The sequence below is a fragment of the Saccostrea cucullata genome, unplaced genomic scaffold (assembly GCF_032062105.1).
Source record: "Saccostrea cucullata isolate Sc308-1 unplaced genomic scaffold, CSIRO_AGI_Scuc_v1 ctg274, whole genome shotgun sequence".
NCBI classification, from domain to species: Eukaryota; Metazoa; Mollusca; class Bivalvia; order Ostreida; family Ostreidae; genus Saccostrea; species Saccostrea cuccullata.
The window spans coordinates 547,941-555,893 of NW_026936286.1; positions in this window are offsets into that span (position 1 = coordinate 547,941).

The window sequence follows — 7,953 nt, forward strand, 5'->3', positions numbered from 1 at the left end:
TCCTTCTAGCAGGGACCTATATACTATACTAGTATATAGGTCTCTGCTTCTAGTCGTTATTTGTTCTCTGGTTTTCAGGTGTTTTATTGGTGTTCACGCAATCATTTGTTTTATCCATGTTATCAGGTAAAAAGAGAGTTATACATCTTGTACATAGTGTGAAATTTGTCAGTGTAATTAAAATTAGATAGTCTGTGCTCTCGTAGTAGGTAATCTAATTTTAATTCGATTGATATGACACAATTATTGCTATGGTTTTCTGCTTGATGTGTTCTTCATCATTTTATTCAAAATTCTGTTTTTAGTGTATTTTTAGTAATGGATTCAATTTTAGGTACCAAAGAGTTTTAGATTGTAAAAATCTGAAGAAAAAAATGGATTTTTAAGATAATTATCCAACCATATATGTATTAAAAAGCAACAATCAATTTTCTTTTATTGCAATTTTTTTGGATAATTATCAATTTCCATTTGGAAAACGAATCAGGTTTATTGTTTTTTTTTTAATCTCCACCTAAAATATCTGTATTCTAATGCAAGTTATATTCACATGAAAACCCTCAATCTTTCATCTGTTAAATACATGTATTGTTTTAAATGACCAGAATACAATTTTGAAATATTTTGAATTTATTCTTGATTGCTTAGTGTTTCAATTATGAAATAACTTAATTTTTTTTAAGACAAATCCAACAATCCTGTATCATTACTTGGCATTATAAGAAATTATCATGAACTATCAGATTTGTATGATCCAGATATTCTGTGTGACACACTGTTTTGTAAATAAGTTTTTGCTATGTGTGTATTAAACACATTTATTATAGCATTAACAAAGGTGCTGTGTATGTATGAATTGATTGCATTGAATAAACATAAGAATCTAAATACAGGAAGTTTATCTTTCAATTAGCAAGAACTTCATTTCTATAATAAATTTTGTAAAAGATTATGCTAAAATGATGGGCTTAATTTGAAGAGGATGACCTGACAACTTGGCCAGAATGCATATGGATTAAAGGCAATATGCGCACCATTTTATCCATCCGTTTTCACTTTTTTGGAGGTGACACAATATTTATGAAGGTTGCATGTACAAATTGTTATATGTTTGCAACAAAATCGTCTTTGTTTACATTACTATAATATTTTAGGACAACTTGGTTTTTAAACATCTGGAAATCCAACTTATTCTCATAGTTCACATTCTAAGGATGAAAATTTCGTGGTAAATTCTATAAACACTCCAGTGAACCATGGTGATTTTGATGTACCCTTTCTCAACTGGAATCCTAAAATTCAGAATTCTTTCATAAAATACCCTTAAAAATATAATATACATGTATGGAGATAATTAGCAATATTCAAGCTCAAAAGTCCATCAAACAATACAAAATTGGAGCAGAGCAAAAGCGGACCTCCAAAACATTCAGAGATGGGATCAGATGCCATGGGGGAGTGAGCATCCCCTGCTGACCGATCACATCCGCCGTGTGCTCCTCATGATCGGGAAATAACGGAAAATCCGTCGACAATTCAGTGTGTATGTAATGGCCTAACAATTAGAATTAGAACATCATTCAGCATTTGACTCAATGATAAATTGTATTTGCTAACAAGGTAACAAAGATACATAGCCGAATCAAGTTAATGTCCTACCAATCCCCTTTCCTTACTCCTAAGTTCTTACAAATATATTAAAATTTGTTTTTACCCAAAGTAAGGGCGCCTCACAAAAAAAAAATATTGTGAAATATGAAAGCCCTAGCACCACTTGTTCATAATATGACCAAGGTTAAGTTTTTTTAAAGGTAGGTCAAACTCGTAGGTCAAGGTCAAAGGGTCAAAATAAATAGTTTCTAATGAAAGGTCTTGTCACATGGATAACATACGTGAATTATGAAAGCCCTAGCCTTAACTGTCCAAAATTTATGACCAAGGTTAAAGTTCTTTAAAAGAAGGTTAAACCCCAAGTCAGGGTCAAGGTCAAAGGGTCAAAGTTGTTAGTATCCATGAAAGGTCAAGTCACAAGGATTATATTTGTGAAGTATGAAAGCCCCAGCACTTACCGTTCAAAAGATATGGAAAAAGTTAAATTTTTTAAAAAGTAGACCAATCTGCAAGGTCAAAAGTTGTTGGAATCCAATGGAATGTCTTGTCACAAAGAATACATAAGTGAAATATGAAAGTCTTAGCACTAACCGATCAAAAGTTATGGCCAAAGTAAAAGTTTTGGATTTTATGCCCCCATAATCGAAGATTCGGGGGGGGGGGGGTACAGTTATAGTTTTTTGTTGTGTCCGCCCGTTTGTCTGTCTAGTTGTCTATCTGTTTTTAAAAAGTAGGTCAATCTCCAAGGTCAAAAGGTCAAAGTTGTTTGTAGTCAATAAAAGGTCTTGTTACTTGGATTATATGTGTGAAAGGTGTAAGCCCTCGCCCTTATCGTTCAAAAGTTATGGCCTAGGTTAAAGTTTTAAATAAAGTATGTCAATCTTCAAGGTCATGGTCAAAAGGTTAAAGTTGTTAGTATCAAATGGAAGGTCTTGTTACACAGAATACATAAATGAAAACATAGGTTAGTCCTAGCACTAACCGATAAAAAGTTATGGCCAAAGCAAAAGTTTGGATTTCTATGCCTCCATAATCGAAGATTCAGGGTTATGATTATAGTTTTTGTTGTGTTCGCCCGTCTGTCTTACTAGCTTTCATTTGTCTGTCTGTCTCTGTTTGTTCACAAAAACATCAATCTTGTCCATAACATAAGTTATTCCTAACAGTAACTGATAAAAAGTTATGGGTAAAAGTTTGGATTTTTATGCCCCCATAATCGAAGATTCGGGGGTATAATTATAATTTTTTCATGTTCGCCCGTCAGTCTTACTAGCTTTCATCCGTCTGTCTGTCTCCTTTTTGTTCGCAAAACATTAACCTTGTCCATAACTTGTGAGTGGATGGGACTATGGCTTTCTTATTTCACAGGTATATTCCTTGTGACAAGACCTTTCTTTGGGTACCAACAAATTTGACCTTTTGACCTTGGAGTTTGACACATTTGTCACAAAAATGCCAAACTTTTACTTTGGCTATAACTTTTGTACTATGGGTGCTACTAGGACTTTCACACTTCACATACATATTCTCTGTAATAATACCTTTCATTGGATACCAAAAATTTTGACCCTTTGAACTTGGAGTTTAACCTACGTTTAAAAAAAAAATTTAATCGTGGCCATAAATATTACACAGTTACTGTAAGTGCTAGGGCTTTCATACTTCACATATGTTATCACTGTATCAACACCTTTTATTGGATACCAACAACTTTGACCCTTTGCCCTTGGAGTTTGACCTACTTTTAAAATAACTTGGCCATAACTTTTGAACGGTAAGAGCTTGGGTTTTCATACTTCCCATATGTAACCCTTGTAACAAGATCTTTCATTGGATACCAACAACTTTGACCCTTTGACCTTGGAGTGTGACCTGACCTCCTTTTCAAAACTTGGCCATAATTTATGAACGTTAAGGGCTAGGGCATTCATACTTCACATATGTAATCCATGTGACAAGACCTTTCATAGGATGCGCCGAACAACTTTGATTTAAAAAACTTTAACTTTGGCCACAACTTTTGAACAGGTGGTGCAAGGACTTTCACATTTGAAAATTGCATTTCTTGTCAGAAGGTATTACTTTGGGTACCAACCTACTTGATTTGGAATTTGAGAAAGTTTAACCTTAATTCGCTATGTTGCCATATGGGGGCATCAGGTAAATTTTATAGTTTGTGGTGTTAAATAATGACCTTACATTTTTTCTTAATACAAGAAAAACTTCAAAATGTTGTTTTAAAACATTATTGTATTTGCAACTTCATTGTCAATAGCCTGCCTTGGTTAAAAAAATCTGACTGTATAAAAGTGTGCTCTTGTCCTTGATGTGTCTAATGCGTAAGAAAAATTGTGAACATTTAAAACCATAAAAGCAATAATATTGGAATACAATTTCTCAATAAAGAAAGTTGCAATTTGTCATATCAGTACTGTGTTAGATGTTAATTTTTAATGAACGACTTTTTAGTTAAACAACAAAAAGTTTAAAAAATAAAAGATCATTAACCTTTTTCTAAGTGGGTAAATACAATTACTTTAAGAAAAACTTTTTAAAAATTAACATGGTTTATAACATGGATTATGTCAATTCTCAATAGAATGAGATAAAAATAAATCTGTTGACTAAATGTTTGTAATTTGGAAGGAAGTCAAAGCGAATGTTGCCAAATGTTTTCTTTACTGTTTTGTAAAGTAGCTGTTATATCAGATGAATGTTGAGCAATCAGACCATATGCACTATTGTTCATTGTAATTTAATATCCCTCACCTGAAGCCTATCCATGTATAACCCAAATATCAAAATAAAAGCTAAACGTAGGTTGTTTTTAAAGTATCAAATACCTTTTTCGTTGAATCATATTCGAAGAAGGAAGTTATACTACAACAATGAAACCATCAGACATTTACTTCAGCCAAGATTCTATCAAAAAGGAATTTAATAATGGATATACAATATACTCTACTCTTAGTGCCTGCAGAAAGCATCCCTTTGTTATCGATGAGATTTCTCCGATAAGAGTTTGCAAGAAAAACGGAAGATGGTACACTCTGGACAACCGTCGACTTTGGGTCTTTAAGAGATTGGAAGAAGAGGGACACATCAATTATGTGAGAATCAAAGAAGTGAGCCCCAAACAGCTGACCGATGATAAATTCACTACGAAAAATGGAGGCGAAAGTGTGGAAATTCGGCAAAGTTTTAACGATTTCGGTGCGCGTGATTTGTTGTTCTAGCTATTCACGCCGGGGTACAGACTATTCTTACTCCTAACATTTATTTCGTCATCATTTGGATTCGTTCAGTATGGCTTGTTCTTTGGCTTTATGTCTCCCTTGACTTGATCATCTTGACATTTCATTTCGTTTGATTGTCTTTTAATTGTGTTGTATTTAATCTGTATATATTATCCCCAGTTTGCTCTCTAATATTATGAATTTAAGTTCATGATTATATAATCTTTAACATGAACATTTTACTAAGAACTTCTGAATTATAATTAGAAAAATATCGACATCACTCTCAGTCTTGCTTATAACAAAAATTGTGTAATTTATAAATTGAATGGAAGATATTGAAAATATATACTTTAAAGAAGGCAAGTAAAAAACGAAACACCAAGAAAGTTTTAGAAAAATTTTTGGCAATGGTTACAAATTTGCACATTTTAATGCCTGTAACAGGATCCACTTGTCATCTATAAGACCTTTCTGATAATAACCTTATACGAAAAAAAAATAATCGTATGTTGCTTAAGTTACATTGAAGTTTTTTTTTTCTCTTGACAAATTAGAAAATATCATTACAGAGGGATTCATATATAAAGAAAGTTTTGAATTTAATGTTTTACCATTAGCAACAGATCTGTCTGAGATTGGAAACTGAAAGTACAATGTAGCAAAATATTCAATTAAATATTTTATAACGGAGTGAAAAGATGTAAATTCTTTATAGAATTGCTAAATAAATGTGTTTTACATAGTGATTTTAAAGAAGAACGATGAACAAATATTTATTTCTTTTATTTTGCAAAGTACAATTTTCACTTCGTTTATAATGTACTGTTTATATGATGTTTTTTTTAACGTTATGAAAACGTTTTGGACAATAATATACTATTAATGGAAGCATTGTCATTTATGATATTTCGATAATCAATTGGGAAAATACCCCCTTTTTAAAATTAATTCCTGTGACGTAATAACACTTGGAATTCTTCCATGTCCATGTCACGAAAAACTAAATATTTTTTGTTAAGAAGTCAAAGAGCAAATGCGTGTGAAGTAGAATAGACTATATCATTAATTAAGTTTCCAAAGAAACTTAAGGTCTAGGATTGAAAATGGCAATGATTGACAACAATAAAGTTAGGTACGTAATAATGAATGGTTATCGTTTTATTTTGAAAGGAATCGTTTACACACAGATAAATGAGAAATTAAAAAAAAACGGCTTGAAGAAAATGGACTGTGCTGATGATTATCAAAATAATTTGACATGCTGTAAACCTACACCTGCTAACTAGTTGGCCTTACCATATATAATTTGGAGACCTAAATTGACTTTAAAAATACCTAACCTCACCACTATTATAATTGTAATTATTTATCATAATGTTGCATTCACATTCTTTCTTGTTCCAAGGTTTAGATGAAACTTGGAGATAACGAAAAGTATTCAAGATCTAAAGTCCATCAAACAATACAAAATAGGAGAAAAGCAAACACGGACCTCCAAAATATCAGTCGGGATCAGTTGCCATGGAGAAGTGAGCATCCCTGCCGACTGATCATGATCGGGAAATAACGGAAAATTCAGTGTGTAATGGGTAGACGCATGAAAAACGGCAGTCAGAATTTGACTCAATGATAAATTGTATTTGCTGACAAGGTCATTGTTACGAAAAGATGACTTTTAACGAGATTGCTGATATTCTTGTTTCATCAACTTGTTTGTCAATATTTTACCTCGTTTTAGAAATTGTTCAAACGTAAAGCATGCTCTTGTACATTGAATCAACTGAGATATATAAGCTCCGTATGCAGGTGATGAAGGTATATTTGTATTTTTTATTTTAAAAGTTTCAAGTTTATTTTATTTCTTCAAACATTTCTTCGAATCCGTCTCAAGTGCAAAATACCGATATTTGTTAAAATTATGTACAGTGGGACCCTTGTTTGATAATTTTTTTTATAGAAATATAGAGGAACAAATCTCAAAATAAGCAAGATCCATCAGGTGAGCATTGTAACCAATGGACCTCTTGTTATGTCTGAAAATATCTATAACACATGCATTCAATTTTGATGATAAAGAACAGTACTGTTTCCCTGTTTAAACAAGTAGGTAAAAAGTTCATTGTGACATACAAATTGGGAGCAGAACAAACATCAGAGGTTACATGTAGATCAGGTGCCATGGAGGAGTGAGCATCCTCTGACAACCGGTCACTTCCACTGTCTGTTGTTTGTCATGATCTAACAAACTGAAAAATTCATTTTGAAAAAAAAATGGCCTAACAATTTTCTTTAAAAAAAGTTACATGTAATCAACTTTTGTCTAATGACTGATAGATTGTGTTTGCTATCAGGGTGATTGTATCTACCCAGGGATTTGTGAAATATAGTCTTTAAACGGGACTGTTAATATTTTTGTACCAACATCTTATCAATAACAGCTAACCTCGTTACAAAAATTTTCATACGAATACCATATGCTATTGTGTATCAAACAAACTGAGAGACATTAACTCCATAAAGATAAATGAGGGAAGTTGACGATAGAAAATCTGATATCATTTCATGATGTAATAAAGTATAATCTTCTGGGATATGTCAAATTGATGTAATGAAAAATAATATTGTAATTAATAAAACGTCACAAAATATTTAAATGTGATTGTCAAAAAGTCTTTTTATTTTTACAAGACTAGAGTAGACATTTTTGATTAAATTTTGTCTTCATATGAATAAAAAAGTTGTCTGTTTATATGGAAATGTGCTATCATAATATTTTTTAAAAAGCAATCTTGTTGAGGATAAAGAAAATTAAACATTTAAATTGTTTTTTCGATAAAATGTATTTAGAGGACAGTAAATACGGCAAAATACATGATTGCAGCATTTTCTCACTAGTTCTTTTTTTGTTTCTGGATGTTGAAAAAAAAGTACAAGAGAATACGTCTTCGTCTTCAACCAATTGTGTAATTACGTCAATTATAATAGAATTTTCCCAGTAATTTTTCCAAACTGTTTAAAGCCTTTAAAAATTTGAATTATACATTTCTAAATAAGCAACAAATCAAACCAACTGTGAAACTAATTTAAATGCATTACAAATGAT